Source organism: Thamnophis elegans, chromosome 5, assembly GCF_009769535.1.
Source record: "Thamnophis elegans isolate rThaEle1 chromosome 5, rThaEle1.pri, whole genome shotgun sequence".
Taxonomy (NCBI): Eukaryota; Metazoa; Chordata; class Lepidosauria; order Squamata; family Colubridae; genus Thamnophis; species Thamnophis elegans.
Genome location: NC_045545.1, coordinates 81,056,531 through 81,074,059, shown reverse-complemented (window position 1 = coordinate 81,074,059; position 17,529 = coordinate 81,056,531).

The following is a 17,529-nucleotide window of genomic DNA, read 5'->3' as shown; positions in this document are numbered from 1 at the left end:
CGAAACAAAACATTAAAGAGGTGCTGACCTACATGAAATTGATTTTTGAGGCTGGTCTACCTTGAAGGGTTGATAATGGTCCTCTGGCAGTATTCCTAAATTTTTCATGGAACCTAAACGTTCAAGTCACAATGGGAAGTTTGTTAGATTCAGCATCTTGGTCACGTGCATTTCCATGGCCACCCATTTTCCCCAGTCCCAGTTGCTTCATCCCCAAGTAGACAAGCAGATAGAACTAATGGAGGAGATTAAATCCTTCTTTTTTGTCTGATAGTTCTTCATTGTACAATGTATTCATTGTGTAATAAATGTTTTAATAAGACCTCACCTGCTACATCAATGAGTAAGGTTTTAGACCATGGGTGTCAAACTTGATCATGACATGGGTTGGATCATGACGTATCATGACATTTTTGCCTTTGCAGAGCCAGGGTGGGTGTGGCCTGCATGTGACATATCTGGCCCGTGGGCCAGCAATTTGACAGGCCTTAATTTAGACCATCACCATGGTTACTTTGACTTCCTTGAGTAGGCTGCAACCTGAAAGGTCCTTCAAGGCAAAGTTTTCCACTGCAACTTGAAACCAATTAAGCTTAAACTAGCTTAAACAAAAGTTAGTAAATTATATTGTCTGAACACTAATCCTGCATATCATTGCTTATCTTAAAAAGGGAAAATAAAATGGAGGTGTATGTATGCATTTTTGTTTTAAAATTAAAAACATATTGCAGCATACAGATTTTAAATAATTATATACAATGGTGGGATTCAATTTTTTTTACTACCGGTTCTCTGGGCGTGGTGTGGGCATGACTTGGTGGATATGACAGGGGAAGGATACTGCAAAATCTCCATTCACTCTCCACTCCTGGGGGAAGGATACTGCAAAATCCTCATTCCCTCCCCACCCCACTAACCTGCTTTCCAGCTCCGTTCTGCTGTGCAAGGCAACAAAAGAAGACCCAGCCAATCAGCTGGGATTTGGGAAGCAGTGAATAGATCGGGGGCACGGCCAGCCAGAGCTGGTATTTGCCAGTTCTCTGAACTGTTCAAAATTTCCATGACCAGTTAGCCAGAACTGGTCAGAACTGGCTGAATACTACCTGTGATTGAAAAACCCAAGAGAATAAGAGGGACTTTCCCAGGAGGATTTAAAAAAGAGAAAGAAGCATACTTTACTGTGTCAGGCTTTCCAGAGCCAGGAACCCATCCCTTTAGTCTGGTCAGTAGAAAAAGCTGTTGACCTTTGAAAATGTATTTTCTACTCAACCATTACAAATCCCAGAGCTATATCTGCTTTTGCATTTGGCTGTGTCAATGGCTGGTGATGGAGTGTGCAGTGATTTGAAGACAAAACAGGATATCAATCAAATGGAGGCATACTCGAATCAATCTGTTTTTAGACAAAATATTTTGCAAGTTTTTATTAGCTTATTTCCTGATTACATTTTAATCTTGGAAATTTTAAATGATTTAGTCACCTTTAAGAATCAATCGTGTCTTAAAAAACATTCTTTCCCCCTACCATCGATATTAAAACATGAGGTTTTTCAGATACTTTTATCTGGATGGAAATAATTTAACTTGGATTTATGGCAGAACTTTATTTTAGTCTGATGTGGATGACAAGGTTGCTGCTGACAGGCAAACTCAAAAGAATTTTGCTTGATAGGCATCTAGAAAATAGTTTCTGTCTACTCATGAAAATCATAAATGGCTGGTTTCAAACATAAACTATGATTTGGCTAACCACTGTTGAATAAGCCACAAATAGTTGGATCAAGGGGTGAAATCAACTTACCTTCACTACCAGTTCACAAATGTGAGCGCACGCATGCACAGAGCGTTAAAAATGGGACGTGATGATGTCCGGGCAGGTGGGCAGAGCCTCCCGCCACCACTGCTACTGGTTTGCCCAAACCGGATAGAATAGACTGAATTGCACCACTGGTTAGATCCATAGAACACACAATGCCAGAATCAAAGAAGACACAGTACATCTTTGTGCAGTGTGTGAATGATGTCGATGCTTATGTGCCATAACTGTCAGTAGCAATAAAAAACACTTTGAACATGCTCAGTGATCATGCTCCATATTTCATGTAATCTAAAGTAGAAAATAGCTTTCAGGCTAGTGCACTGGTGACCCTTAGATTAAATGGATAATAATCCTTGACTTCAACTTTACCTCTGGTGCCTGTTTACACATTTGAGCCATGAATCAGATACAGAAACGAGCTAAAAGAGGAAACTCCTTCCTTGCCAAGATCAAAATTCTTGGCTCATCTCTTTTTCTTCTGATCCTAATGTAAGCAAAGATATCAACAACTTCAATCTGCAGGAATGTATGGGCATTAAAATACAGTTACTTACACCTTCTAAAACATTACTATAAAGTGTATTTTTTTTCAAACCAATGAAATCATCCCTAGTAAGAAGAGAAGTCAGAAAAGAAAGATTATTACAGATTAATAGAGTTGGAAGGGACTTTGTAGGTCATCTAGTCCAACCCCCCCCACCCAAGCAGGAGATCCTAAACCATTTCTGACAAAGGGCAGTCCAATCTCTTCTTGAAAGTCTCAAGTGATGAAGCTCCAACAACTTCTGAAGGCAATTTCTGTTCCATTGGTTGATTGTTCTCTTTATTTCTAGGTTGAATCTCTCCCCGTTCAGTTTCCATCCATTGTTCCTTGTCTGGCCTTCAAGTGCTTTAGAAAATAGCTTGACTATTTTCTAAAGTCAAGAAAATAGCTCTCTGAGGCAGCCCCTCAAATATTGGAACACCATTATCATGTCTCCCCTGGTCCTTCTCTTCACTAGACTAGCCATGTCCAGTTCCGGCAACCGTTCTTCATATGTTTTAGTCTCCAGTCCCCTAATCATCCTGGTTGCTCTTCTGTGCACTTTTTCTAGAGTCTCAACATCTTTTTTAAAGTGTAGTGACCAAAACTGGATGCAGTACTCTAGTTGTGGTCTTACTAGGGCTTTATAGGGTGGTATTAGTACCTCACTTGATCTTGAACCCCAAAGATGTTCAGAATAATTAAAATAATTAAACTTGCTATCTATTGATTTCTACATTGGTGGCCAGTATCTTGGTAGTGCAATTATCACACAGCTTCCTGAGAAGCTTGCCTCATTTGAAGAATAGGGTGAACCTCACTAGAAAAATCTTCTAAGTAAAATTTGCTCAATTTTTCAAATAAGAGTTAGTTTGCCATCAACGTGGTGTCAGGATGCAGAGAGAAGGGTGGTGAAGTTAACATGCCAGAAGCAATACCCATTTGTGAAATAACCTGGTGGAGACACTTTACTTTGTCACACAGGATGAATAACAACCAATAGTTAAGAAATGATTCAAGAGGAATGAATAGGGGAAGGCAAAGGTAATTCAGGAGACTACATGTTGAATTTCTAAAACACCAGACATTCCACTCCATTAACTGATTCAAGATGCTTAATAGTGAAATGCAGTGGTGATAAAACTGCTGTTTCCAGGCCACGTTGAAAGGAGGAAAGTTTGATATATTTGGTTAGACGGTTAATTTGATGGCATACATATGTCAGAAGAAAACTCCAAAGTCAGTCAAAAAAATCAAGCAATTTCATTTCATTTCAAAGAAGCGTGGCTTATTTTTTCAAACACTGGGGAAGTCACCCAACTTTTTGAGATATTCCTATAAAAGACATATACCATTTTCTCTTTAAAAAAAGAAAGGAAAAAAAGAAGAGAACCTGTTCTATATGGATAACATTATGATGAGAGGTGGGTTCCTACCAGTTCACATCTATTCGGTAGAACCAATTCGTCAAATCCACCGAACCGGTTAGAAGAGGTTCCAACAGTGGACCCGGAAAGCAGGCCACACCTACAGAAGAGGTTCCAATTTTTTTTGAAACCCACCACTGTTAAAGAGCTAGAGGTGCAAGGATCTTGTAACTTGACAGCTTTAAAACTTGCATGCTTCAATGCCAGAGTTCCTGAGCCAACGTGACTGGAGGAGGAATTCTGGGAGTTGAAGTCCACAAGTCTTAAAACTGTCAGGTTTGAAGACCCCTAGTTTGTTTTCTAAAGGGTTAGGGGTGCAAGGATCTTGTAACTTGAAAGCTTTAAGACTTTCATGCTTCAGTGCCAGAGTTTTTGAATAGCTACTTGGACCGACCTAACTACTAATTCATAATTTCATATCCGGTCACATGGACAGCAAGCCACTACCATCTGGTCACATGGGTGGCAAGCTACTCCCACAAAGGAGGCCACACCCACAGAGTAGGTTCGAACAATTTTTGAAACCCACCACTGATTATGATATATGAAAAAGCAACCACAATGATTAAGGCAAACTACAACTTTTTGCATTGAGTTGTGGGATGGAGATATCCTGCTCTCCAAAGCAGCTGAGGGTGGGACAAGAGGCAATGGGTAGAAACTAATCAAGGAGAAAAGCAACTTAGAACTAAGGAGAAATTTCCTGACCATTAATCAGTGGAACAACTTGCCTCCAGAAGTTGTAAAGGATCCAACACTGGAAGTTTTAAAGAAGATGTTGGATAAACATTTGTATGAAGTGGTGTAGGTTTCTTTCCTAAGCAGGAGGTTGGACTAGAAAACCTCCAAGGTCCCTTCCAACTTTGTTGTTCTACTTTGCTTCCAACTCTGCTGCAGTTGTCTTAGCCTTTTCTTTTCCATTGACACCTGAGTTGCCCAACTTCTGGCAATTGGAAGTTAACAAAGTTAACAATTGGAAATCTTTTGCTACCTAAGTAACTGAGGAGGTTTTTCATTTTTTTGGAGTACTTCATTCTAGGTCTCATATAATGTTTCAAGATAAACAATGATACCCCCCCCAAAATATCCCGATTCTTCAGATTTAATAGGACATTTCTCAATCCTTAGAAAATCCATTCATTTTCTCACCGGCTCAGGGTTGACTCAGCCTTCCATCCTTCCGAGGTGGGTAAAATGAGGACCCGGATTGTTGTTGAGGGCAATATGCTGACTCTGTAAACCGCTTAGAGAGGGCTAAAAGCCCTATGAAGCGGTATATAAGTCTAACTGCTATTGCTATTGCTATTCTAAGTAGCTTACATAATTTCCATTTGAGGCTGCACAGATGCCTGATTTCCATTGCTACAAACCTATTGTAGTAGTTAAGTAGTTAAGTACTGATGTACGATTGGGGACACCCAAGTTCAAATTCCAATTTGGTCACAGAGCTTACTCTTTGACTTTGAGCTAGTCAGTTTCTCTCAATTTGGGCTAAGGGAACTGAGTTGCAAACATTAAGATGGGAAAGTTCATTCCCGTAATAGCAGTCTGGATTGTACTTGGTAGCTATCACAACAATGACTATGGAATGTAAAGTTTCTGGGGATTAACAATATGGAAGTAGTATGTTCTGAAGATGATTTTTCAAATGGCTGTTTTTTGCAGCTATTTGAATGGAGTCATTGTCATCATCACTACCACCACCATCATCATCCTTGATCCTTGAGAAAGATCTGAGAGTTATAAGTACTAAATCCAGTTTCTGGTAGAGTAGGTATAAATAACATTCTTGAGTGGCACAGTGGTGTAGTCGTGAAGACACTCACCTCACACTCAAGAGGCTGAGTGTTCAGTCCTAGGCAATAACAGATGTTTCTCTATCAGGGCAGAAAAAAAAATCTGCTGCAAACTCCTCATAGGCATCAGGAAGGGCATCCGGCCAGTAAGCACTCAGCACAGTGCAGTCGTCCTGACTCCACCCTGACAAAGGATTGTAAAAAGAAAAAAAAGTGTAAATAATATTGTTGATTTTATCTATTTATTTATGAAACAAATTTATATGGCTGCCCAACTCACATGCAGGTGACTTTGGAAGGCTTACAATATTAAAAATATTCAGATTTGGATACTATTTTTTCTACCTTTCTGTTGATAATCTTTTTCCTATTCTCTCCCACTCACATACTTACTCATGCACACATACAAACACAAAGAAACAGATTTTTTTTTATGTTCTTCCAAAGAAAGGAACTGTGGTGTGGTAGGGAGATATCTATAATTTATTTAAATAGCAGTGAGAATTTCTTTTTCTTCTTCTTCCTTGCTAAAATCATTTTTCACAAAGGGTTCATCTCCAGAACATGCATCCGGTTATACTGTCAAGGTAGGAATCTGCAAGGGAAGATTGCATGGCTTCAATTCAAAGAGCCCATGCTGTTGGTTACATCATTTACATTGGACTCAGGACTTTTGAAGTTTGGATATACGAGAGGAGAAAAGTTTGTGAGTCTTTTGGGGAAAAAAAAAAGATAAAATACAAAGATGGGCTTCCGGGTACAAAAGGAATGAAATGCTGTTCTATCCTCTAGCTCGTGTGTGTGTGTGTGTGTGTGTGTGTGTGTGTGTGTCTGTGTCTGTGTGTGTGTCTGTGTGTGTGTGACACATTACAGAGGCTTGCTTGAGAGGAGACACAGATTTATGGCTTCCTGTCTCCACCAGCAGATGTCATTGTGGCTGGCCGAACAGAATGCCTTTCAAGAAAGAAAAGGGGTGGGATTACTCCTGGTGTCCATTTATAATTCTGGACAGGATCTACACTCTTGGTCCTTTTTATTTTATAAGCATGCAAGTAAACCCTTCCTTCCTTCCTTCCTAAAGGTAAAGGTTCCCCTCACACATAGGTGCTAGTCGTTCCCGACTCTAGGGGGTGGTGCTCATCTCCATTTCAAAGCCAAAGAGCCAGCGCTGTCCGAAGATGCCAAAGATGCACGGAATATTGATACCTTTCCAACCAGAGGTGGTTCCTATTTTTCTACTTGCATTTTTATGTGCTTTCAAACTGCTAGGTTGGCAGAAGCTGAGGCAAGTAACGGGAGCTCACTCCATTATGTGGCGCTAGGGATTCGAACCACCAACATTTCAATTGACAAGCTCAGCATCCTAGCCACTGAGCCACCTCATCCCTTTTTCCTTCCTTCTTCCCTAGAATATTTTAATAGGAAGGGCAAAGGACACTTAAAAAAAAAGAAATTGAATAAGTTGAAAAAGGTTGGCTGTCCCGGCAGTAACAGGGACAACCTTTGAAGCAATCACACAAGCATTCTTTCAAAAAGATATAGCTGCTTTCATAGTTTAAGGAGGTTCTTTGCTCATAGCATTATGTTTTGCAAAGCATCTCTTCTAAATAGATTGCACAGCCCTAACTATGGAGTTTATAATCTGGCTGGCAGGTCTATTGGCAAGTCTGTCCTGAAAGTTGGCCTCTCAGCACCTGACTGCATCTTTAAAAAGACCACCAAAATAGGGAATTTCTGGTAGCATTTTAATAATGTGACTTGTGTAGCACTTGAGCAGATTTTTTTAAGGAAATACTCTCCTGCACCATATAGCAACATTTAATTGATATATTAAATATATATGAGCCGAGAGGGCGCAGTGGTTAGAGTGCAGTACTGCAGGCTACTTCTGCTGACTGCCTGCTGACTACAATTTGGCAGTTCAAATTTCACCAGGCTCAAGGTTGACTCAGCCTTCTGTTCTTCCAAGATGGGTAAAATGAGGACCCAGAATAAGCCATAGGCGTATTCTGTAAACCACTTAGAGAGGGCTGCAAAAACACTATGAAGTGGCATATAAGTCTAAGTGTGATTACTATCTATATTGCTGCCTTTCTAAACCACTTATTCTTAGAAGTCATGAATAGCATTGAGACTAATGAGAACCCAGTCCGTTGAAATTAGTAAGATTTAAATTGCTCGTAGTAAGTAATTATCGGACTGATTTCACTGCTATTTTGCATGAGTAAGGCTAAATGCTAACAAACTTTTTTTAAAAAAAATTGAAAAAGGGCATTAAAGGAAAACAGCAGAAGTGATTAACAATAAAATATTTATACAGATGGCTTGTTAAATGAAAAGGTTTTTTTGTGCTTAGGTTCCATATTTCCAGAGAATGAGAAAGAGGGGGAAAAAATCCTGCATCCTTATCCATTTAAAGAGAACGCAATCATTTTATCCAATGTTTCTCAACCTTGACAACTTTAACTCATTAACTGGGTGTACACTCTTAACTACCAGAAATCTGAGAATTAAAGTCCACATATCTTAGAGCTGCTAAGGTTGAGAAAAGCTGTTTGAATGAAATAAAAATATGGAAACATAAGGAAGTATGGAGAAAATAAGGATCTCTAAATTGCATTAATTATTTCCCAAATAAGGAGAACGATCTTTGGAATGCAAGAAAGGTATTTGGGACTTCTGATGATCAATCAATCAATCAAACAAACAATTTGAATAGCACTGAAAGGGATCTTGGAGCTCCTAGTCCAACCCCCTGCTCAAGCAGGAGACCCTCTACCATCTCAGATAGGTGGCTGTCCAGTCTCTTCTTAAAAGCCTCCAGTGATGAAGCGTCCACAATCTCTAAAGGCAAGTTCTTCCACCGGTTAATTGTCCTCACTGTTAGGAAGTTTCTCCTTAATTCCAGGTTGTTCCTCTCTTTGATTTAATTCATTTCATTTCATTTCATTGATTTAATTTCATTGTACAAGGTGCAATGACGATAAAGTATAACTAACTGATTAGTTTCCATCCATCGTTTGCGGTCCTGCCTTCTGGTGCTTTGGAAAATATGGGGCAGCCCCTCAAATACTGGAATACTGCTATCAGTATTACCCCTAGTCCTTCTTTTCTCTAGGTTGGCCATACCCAACTCCTACAACCGTTCTTTGTATGTTTTTGTCTCCAGGCCCTTAATCATCTTAGTTGCCATCTTGTGGATATTTCTGTTTGCTTTGTTTCCCTTTTTCCTGTAGTAAAAGGTAAAGGTAAAGCTCCCCTTGCACGTATGTTCTAGTCGTTTCCAACTAGTGCTCATCTCCATTTCAAAGCCAAAGAGCCAGCGTTATTCGAAGACGTCTCCATGGTCATGTGGCTGCCATGACTAAATGCCAAAGGCTCACAGAATGCTATTACCTTCCCACCAAAGGTGGTTCCTATTTTTCTACTTGCATTTTTACGTGCTTTTGAACTGCTAGGTTGGCAGAAGCTGGGACAAGTAATGGGAGCTCACTTCATTAAACGGCGCTAGGGATTCAAACCGCCATACTGCTGACCTTTTTGATCGATAACTCAGTGTCTTAGCCACTGAGCCACCGCATCCCATTTTTCATGCAGTATCCCTTTAATTCCTCACACTGCCTATAACTATGAAAGATCCCCATCTGAGAAAGAACAGCCATCTAAGCCAGTAACCTGGAACATTCATTAGGCAGAGTGGGGTTCAGGAAATGTACATATCTGATTACAGTCCTAGGATCCTTAACTCCCTTATCCTAATTCATTTAAAAACTGACCCCAAAATAAGAAGGTACTAGAAAACTGCAATGCGCTTTACGTGGGGCAGCCCTTGAAGAGCATTCGGAGACTTCAACTTGTCCAGAATGCAGCCACGCGAGCGATTGTGGGTGCACCTCGGTACACCCTCGTCACATCTATCCTCCGCGAGCTGCACTGGCTGCCTATTGGTCTTCGGATACGCTTCAAGGTGCTAGTCGTCACTTATAAAGCCCTTCATGGTATTGGACCTGGGTACTTGAGAGACTGCCTGCTGCCAATTACCTCCAACAGACCGATTAGATCCCACAGATTAGGCCTTCTCCGAATTCCATCTACCGGCCAATGCCGATTGGCTACCACCCGGAGGAGGGCCTTATCTGTGGCTGCTCCGGCCCTCTGGAACGAGCTCCCCATGGAGATTCGGACCCTCACCACCCTTCAGGCTTTCTGCAAAGCCATTAAAACCTGGCTGTTCCGACAGGCCTGGGGCTGACGAATTCCCGTCCCCACTCAAATTGTGTGGTTGTTGATTGTTTTTAAATTGTTGTAGTTGTTTGTCTGTTGTTTTGTCTTGTTTGTACCCCCCCCCCTATTTTGGTTTGTGAGCTGCCCTTAGTCCCTCTGGGAATAGGGCGGCATAGAAATGCAATAAATCAAATCAAATCGAATCAGAAAATAGGATGATTGGAAACAGTAGGGTTGTCAATGAAATGGAACAACACTTAATTATTAAGTGTTATTAATTTGCAAAGTCTGAAACCCAGGTTTGAACCAAGTTTGCAAAAAGTGTTTAGGGGGAAACCTTATTAATTTATTTAGACCCCTTCCAGTCAGGCTTCAGACCCGGTTACAGCACAGAAACCGCTTTGGTCGCATTGATCGATGATCTCTGGAGAGCCAGAGATGGAGGACATTCCTCCATCCTGGTCCTCCTTGACCTCTCAGCGGCTTTCGATACCATCGACCATGGTATCCTTCTGCGACGACTGCGGGAGGTGGGAGTGGGAGGCACCGTGTTGCGGTGGCTCTCCTCCTACCTCTCGGACAGGTCGCAGTCGGTGTTAGTGGGGGGGCAGAGATCGTCCCCTAGGCCCCTAACTTATGGGGTGCCTCAGGGCTCGGTCTTATCCCCCCTACTATTCAACATCTACATGAAACCGCTGGGAGAGATCATTCGCAGGCACGGGATTAGATACCATCAATATGCGGACGATACTCAATTGTATCTGTCCGCCCCGTGCCAACTCAATGAAGCGGCAGACGTGATGAACCGAGGCCTTGAAGCTGTTATGGACTGGATGAGGGTTAACAAGCTTGTGCTCAACCCAGAAAAGACCGAGTGGCTGTTGTGTTTCCCTCCCAAAAATTCGACCAATATTCCATCTCTCAGGCTGGGGGGTCAAATTTTATACCCCTCAGAGAGGGTTCGCAACTTGGGAGTCCTCCTGGATCCACAGCTATCGTTTGACCACCATTTAATGGCTGTGACCAGGGGGGCATTCGCCCAGGTTCGCCTGGTGCGCCAGTTGCGACCCTACCTGAATCGGGAGGCTCTCACAACAGTCACCCGGGCCCTTGTGACCTCTAGGCTGGAATACTGCAATGTGCTCTACATGGGGCTGCCCTTGAAGAGCATCCGGCGACTTCAGCTAGTACAGAACGCGGCCACGCGAGTGATTGTGGGTGCACCTCGGTTCACCCGCATAACACCTATCCTCCGCGAGCTGCGCTGGCTACCTGTTGATCTCCGGATGCGCTTCAAGGTGCTATTAGTCACCCATAAAGCCCTACATGGCAGTGGATCTGGATACTTGAGAGACCGCCTTCTGCCAATTACATCCCTGCGACCAATAAGATCACATAGATTAGGCCTCCTCCGCATTCCATCGGCCAGCCAATGTCGGCTGGCAACTACAAGGAGGAGGGCCTTCTCAGTAGTAGCCCCGACCCTTTGGAACGAGCTCCCCGTAGAGATTCGCACCCTCTCCACCGTCCAGGCCTTCTGCACAGCCCTTAAGAACTGGCTCGCCCGTCAGGCCTGGGGACAAGGATAGTTACCCCTCCCGAATGATGAATGTATGTTGTTTACTATTTTATTATATGTCTCTATCTTAACGTCTGTACTCCCCTTCCCCGATTTTATGTGAGCCGCCCTGAGTCCCCTCAGGGAAAAGGGCGGCCTACAAATACTAATAAAATCTAAAAAAAATCTAAATTTACTTACAATCTCAAAAGTCCTAAGCAGTAGGATGTCTCTGGTGGACAGCTACCAAGATAGTAGCCCTGATCATGTGATCAAAACCCCGACCCAACAGAGTGACCAACTGATCAACTTCCCTAGGCTGGAAGGCAAGAGTCCTCCCACATTTGTCATTTTTCATTAATCACTAAAAGGGGGTTCCATAATAACCTTAGGTACGGTCTTAAGGAGGAATATCTTTTAAAAATTAATCACCCACATTCAGTTTCTTGCCAACCTTGGCTGAACAAGATCTAAGCAGGATCTCGTCTAGTTGAGCCGAGGTGGCGCAGTGGTTAGGGTGCAGTACTGCAGGCCACTTTAGCTGACTGTTATCTGCAGTTCAGCGGTTCTAATCTCACCGGCTCAAGGTTGACTCAGCCTTCCATCCTTCCGAGGTGGGTGAAATGAGGACCCAGACTGTGGGGGCAATATGCTGACTCTGTAAACCGCTTAAAGAGGGCTGAAAGCCCTATGAAGCGGTATATAAGTCTAACTGCTATTGCTATTGCTATAGTTAGTATTTCAGCTGGAGAACACCAAGAACTTTCATTTTTGGAGAAGGACCAAGATCCTGTCCAGAATTATAAATGGACATCAAAAGTAATCCCACCCCTATTCTTTCTTGAAAGACACTCTTTTATAGTGCCACACAAAATGATTGTCACGATTGCCAACTGACTTTTTTGATATGCATGCATTCACTCTCATACACACACACGCACACATGGATATGGTTATTCCTTGATAAAGTAGATACATGACGATAGAAGGAATTTTACTTTCTGGTTCTATCACTTTCCTGTTTTGTTCTGGTTAGCTCCATCCATGTATTTTGTTGATGAAATATCAATGGTAAAAAAAAAAAAAGTCAAATCAAATCCAACCAAATTGAAGAAAGCTGGAATGTTACCAGGATGAAAATAACAAGCAAGGGGAAGAAAGACATTTCCTTAGACTGTAATTAATAAATTGGTCAATTGACATTTGGGAGACGGGCACAAGAAAGGTAGGATTGACCTGAATTGCTGCATGTTAAGGTCTACAGTATACCATACAACTTTTTCCATTTTGCACTTTGTATTATTATTTGCAGCAGTGGCATTATTGGTATTAGAATGATCACTATTAGTCTTATTTGTTAAATGTTTCAGCATATTTGGGTATACTACCTGACAGCTCTGACTTTGCCTCTGACAGAAAACCATAACGTTTGCTCAGGCATGAAGTCTGTGCAAAATTCTGTTTGTTTCTTTCTTAAATATCAAAGAAAGATAAATGGAGAAATATAGTTTGCAGATAGTGTGGGTGCTTGCTTGCCGAGTAAGTGAGCTGAACTGAAATATCAAACCCTAAAAGAACCAACTGTACTTCACATATTGGGGGTGGACAGAGTCCTTCAAGTGCTTCCAGGCCAAAAGGGAGGAGAAAAATGCAAATTATTAATTATTAATATTAATCACTTAAAGGTTCCGATGTGTGGAAATTTCCCCTGTCCGCCTTTCTTTGAAATAGCACTGCAAATGAGACTATTTATTTATTTGTTTGTTTGTTTGTTTGTTTGTTTACTTATTACACTCTTCATTTAAAAGAACCAAAGTAGTTTATGACCACTCTACAAACAATAATAACATCAAAAAGAAATGTCCATATATAATATATCATTCAACATCAATAATAATCATAACAATAACAACAGTAACAGAAGAGAAAGAACTTTTCAAGTATTTATTTTTCAAATGTACATCCATATTGTGTGTAGACAGTGTTGATACTGGGTATCATTCATATTAATCTGAATTACAATATCAATATGGGTAATCTTTATCACATTATCAAACTTTGGTGATCCTCATAATATTATTTAAACAACATCAACAAAAATGCCTAACATCTGTAAACTTCTAATCTTTTGATGTATTATTTTAGTTTATTCTATTAAAATATACCTCTATTTCCCCTATCTCATTTTATTTCTGCCTGATAGAGCCAGATCTTTAAGTCCTTGCTTAATGGAGGTTTGGATCCCAACTCACTTTGGCGGGGTAGCAAGATGTTCTAAAAGGTAGAAGCAATGGCAGGGAAGGCTCTTCTCCTGGACCCCATCAGCCAATATACCCTAGCCAACGGGGCCCATAGTATGCTTCTGCCATTGTGGATGGAATGAGCCAATCCCATTGGGATGATACAGTGCTTCAAATAACCTGGGCTTTAAAGTTGATTGCCAACACCTTGAATTGTACCCAGAAACAAATCAGCAGCCAATGCAGAGCAGTGGTGTTACATGGCCCCCTGTCACTGCACTCTGCACCAGCTGTAGCTTCCGAATACTTTTCAAGGGTAGTTCCATGTAGGGCATATTGCATTAGTCCAAAGATGAGGTGACTAGGACTTGAATGACTGAACGCAGGGGCTCCTGAACAACTGGTGCACAGCCCGAAGTTGTGCAAAGGCTCTCTTAAACCTTTTACTTTTATTCTTGGGTCTCTAATCATTCATGAGTCACCTAACAAAATTTCTTTTGGATTTCATTTATCTAGAAGTTACACAATTTCCTCCCAGATGCACCAATTCACTAGACATGAAACTCTCACCAACCTACAGATTCCTGCTTTCATAAACATCGTAAGAATCAAGATAATACCTATTCATACTTTCTGACGTACAGTATATTTTAGTGTTTTTCAGAATTAAACCTATAGCTTCACTTCCCTGATGTATTCATATAGAGGTACTTGAGAGACCGCCTACTGCCAATTACCTCCAATAGACCGATTAGATCCCACAGATTAGGCCTCCTCCGAATTCCATCTACTGGCCAATGCCGACTGGCGACCACCCGGAGGAGGGCCTTCTCTGTGGCTGCTCCGGCCCTTTGGAACGAGCTCCCTGTGGAGATTTGGACCCTCACCACCCTCCAGGCTTTCCACAAAGCCCTTAAAACCTGGCTGTTCCAACAGGCCTGGGGCTAATGAGTTTTTTGTCCCCCCTCAAATGGTATGGTTGTTGAGTGTTTAAATTGTGGTATTGTTTTGTTCGCATTCTTTTTTCTTATTTGTACACCCTCCCCCCCCCCCGACTTGGTTGTGAGCCGCCCTGAGTCCCCTCCGGGGAGTAGGGTGGCATAGAAATATAATAAACTCAACTCAACTCAAACTCAGTTGCTGGGAGTTGAGCAGTGTATGAATTTAATAAATTATAATTGTTTGATTCATCACTTTCATTGCAACCATTTTCTTGTTTCCTTTTACTTTATCTTCACAAATATAGAACTCCTTTTTTATTTCATTTATCACATTGGTTAAGGAATGCTTCTGTTATCATCTACTCTTCTTACCATCCAAGCTGTGATCTTTTTTAATGTGCAGTTATTGCCAGATGGATCAATATACGTTGACTTTTGTTATTCATTGTGTCTTTGGTCAGTGAAGGGTTTCACAAAATGTTTTTGGGAAAAGAAAAAAAGACGCAGACTAGGTTACCAGCCTTAGTAATGCCCATACAAATGGAGACTTTCTTGCTAACAAGACAGAGTTGGTAAATTTGAGCACAGTTTAGTCGGCCTGCCAAAAGTCAACCAAATCCTATAGCATTCTTAACACACCCACATTCTATGCACATCAGGATTTCTACTGAAAAGATTACTGTGAAAGTCAATGTTCAGTTGCAATCTTCTACCAATTCGGAGATGCTTGCAATATTCTGATGCACATGCTTTGATTCAGAAGATGTTCACAATTTTATTATAGCTATAGTTCTTATACTTGAAATCTGGAATAAAGCTGTGTCCTATTTCTTTTAAAAAAATATAGTTAATTGTTAAAGCTGTTTAAGAGGGTAAGTAAGTGGGGGCTGGATAATCTACAGGCAGTCCTTGACTTACAACCATTCATTTAGTGACTATTCAAAGTTACAACAGCATTGAAAAAAAGTCAATGATCATTTCTCACACTTAGAATTGTTGCACTGGATATATAGCAATAGCAATAGCACTTAGACTTATATACCACTTCCCAGTGCTTCCCAGCCATCTCTAAGTGGTTCACAGATTCAGCCTATTGCTGCCAACAATCTGGGTCCTCATTTTACCCACCTCGGAAGGATTGTTGACTCAGCCTCTAATATGATTAGAATTCAGACGCTTGTATTTGTGACAGTTGCAGTGTCCTGTGGTCATGTAACCACCTTTTGTAAATCAATGGGAAAGCTAGATTCACTTAACAACCCTGTCATTAACTTAACAACTTCAGTTCACTTAACAAGTGGCAAGAAAGGTAGTAAAATGGGGCAACATTCACTTAACAATGTTCTTGCTTAACCACAAAAATTTTGGGTTCAATTGTGGTCCTAAATTGAGGACTATCTGTATATAGTTCATATAGATCCACAGACCCAAATCATACTAAGATCATGCCACCAGAGTTCATCCATTAACCTGCCACCACTTTTGCACAGTAAAGATGTGATTTTTTTAAAAAAAGTAACAAGTTCATAATAGATGAGTTAATTCAGGGGTGTCAAACTCATGTCTTCACATTGTCGTCATAGCAATAGCAATAGCAGTTCGACTTATATACCGCTTCATAGGGCTTTCAGCCCTCTCTAAGTGGTTTACAGAGTCAGCATATTGCCCCCACAGTCTGGGTCCTCATTTTACCCACCTCGGAAGGATGGAAGGCTGAGTTAATCTTTGAGCCGGTGAGATTTGAACCGCCGAACTGCAGTTAGCAGTCAGCTGAAGTGGCCTGCAGTACTGCACTCTAACCACTGTGCCACCTCGGCTCATGCGACGTATCATGACTTCCCCCCCTTTGCTAAAATGGGGGTGGGCATGACCAGCATGTGATGCATCTGGCCCGCGTACCACGAGTTTGACACCCATGAGTTAGTGCTTTACAGCTTTAAAGAATTATTTTCAGTCCCATTCAAGCTACACAAAGTAAGGACCATTGATAATGTTGCCTTCAGTCTTTCAATAATATCAGATTATAATATTATAGATAACAACAACAATGATCATAATCAGGCTGATGATGACAATTACCTTAATGAGATTAATGGAAGAGTGACTGAGATAGATAATGTTCACTTACAGCTCTCAGAACCACAGAACAGAGTTCATATATCTCATTGTTCCACATTTTCCCATTGAAAACCCTGCCACATCTCCATCTAGATCTCAGACAGATCCTGATGGAATGCTGACCGCTTCAATTTCTCCCACGCACAACTGGCAGTGCTCAGGAGTGTGCCCTTGATTATTCAACTTGGCAGCACGATTTTTGTTTGCTTTGTGATCAGAACCATGCCATTTTCACAGATCAAAGAGAAATGGAAAAGAAGTGGTGCATACTTAACTGTGGGAGAAGTTTATTTGGGAAGGGTTGAACCAAGAGGGAAAACAATAAAATCATGGCTGAGATGGAAGCCAAGATCTGATGGAATTAAGCACCAATGCTCACTGAGAGTTTTAAAAAAATCGTCCTTCTAATCTACAGCCCTTGATGCTTTCTATTTTTTTGCCTTTCTCCTTTTTTTCTTTATGCCTTTCTACCTAAACAGATTATCCCCCCCTCAGGTAAAAGACAGTTTGAAAAAAGAAAAGAAAAATGCCCTGTGTGGCATCATCTGGAGTCTCCTTAAACTGCGGCAATTAACCATCAGAAGTGCACAGTGAAAAGCTCCTTTTAACCAAGTCTTTGCTGGTAACCCAGATATTTTCCAAATCTGAGTATCTGTAATTAGTTGATGGAGCTGAACCTTTAGGTCAGGGGTGAAAAAGTCATGTTGTCACATTGTTATCATGTGATGTATCATGACTTTCCCCCCCTTTGCAGTGGTTGGGTTGCAGGAGGTACACCCTGATACGGGCGTACCGGAGGCTGCCTGGAGCACCGGATACCGTTCCAGTACAGTGCTCTGGAGGGCCCACCTGCCTGCCCAAGCTCCTTACTGGTCTTTTAAGT